The following is a 759-nucleotide window of genomic DNA, read 5'->3' as shown; positions in this document are numbered from 1 at the left end:
CCACGAACATGGCTCAATTCGGCGTGGGAACGGGCGGCTGGACTTTCCTCCAACCAAGCGCACAGGCTGCTGCCCCTGGAGCGCTGGGCGCAGGAGCCACGGGGACGAACACAGGCTCTGCTTCACTGCTGGACCTCACGGCCAGGGCCCAGCTCACCCGGGACCCGGGGAACCAGGGCCCCACCTCACCCGGAACCCGGGGAGCCCGGGCCACACCAGCAGACACAGAGCGGGAGCCAGGGCCCCAGCTCGTCTCTGTCCCCCCGGCCTCAGTGGGAAGGGGAAGGCGGGGCGGCCAGTGACTGGGGATCGCGGCCGCCAGCCCCAGGTGGGGCGGCGCAGCGGGATCTGCCTACAGTATGCAAATTAGCCATCATCTTTGTTGGTGGTTAATTTGCATACCAAGCTGATTAGCCAATGGGAGGGGTAGCGGATGTACGGTCAATTACCATGTCTGTCTATTATTAGATTAGAAGATGGTACTGTTTCCCATACGAACACTTGTAAACCATTCACCCCACCCTGAGTAGCAAGGAAACAGTAAGAAGACATCACTTGTGAACAGCTGAGCCTTTAACCGAATGGCAGCAGGAACGAGATGGAGATGAGAAGCCGAGCCTGTTAGTCTAAACCAGGGGTGGGCAAACTTTTTGACTCGAGGCCCACAATGGGTTCTTAAACTGGACCGGAGGGCCGGAACAAAAGCATGGATGGAGTGTTTGTGTGAACTAATATAAATTCAAAGTAAAAATCATTACA

The sequence above is a fragment of the Myotis brandtii genome, unplaced genomic scaffold (genome assembly GCF_000412655.1).
Source record: "Myotis brandtii unplaced genomic scaffold, ASM41265v1 scaffold439, whole genome shotgun sequence".
Taxonomy (NCBI): Eukaryota; Metazoa; Chordata; class Mammalia; order Chiroptera; family Vespertilionidae; genus Myotis; species Myotis brandtii.
This window is presented reverse-complemented; position numbering follows the sequence as displayed.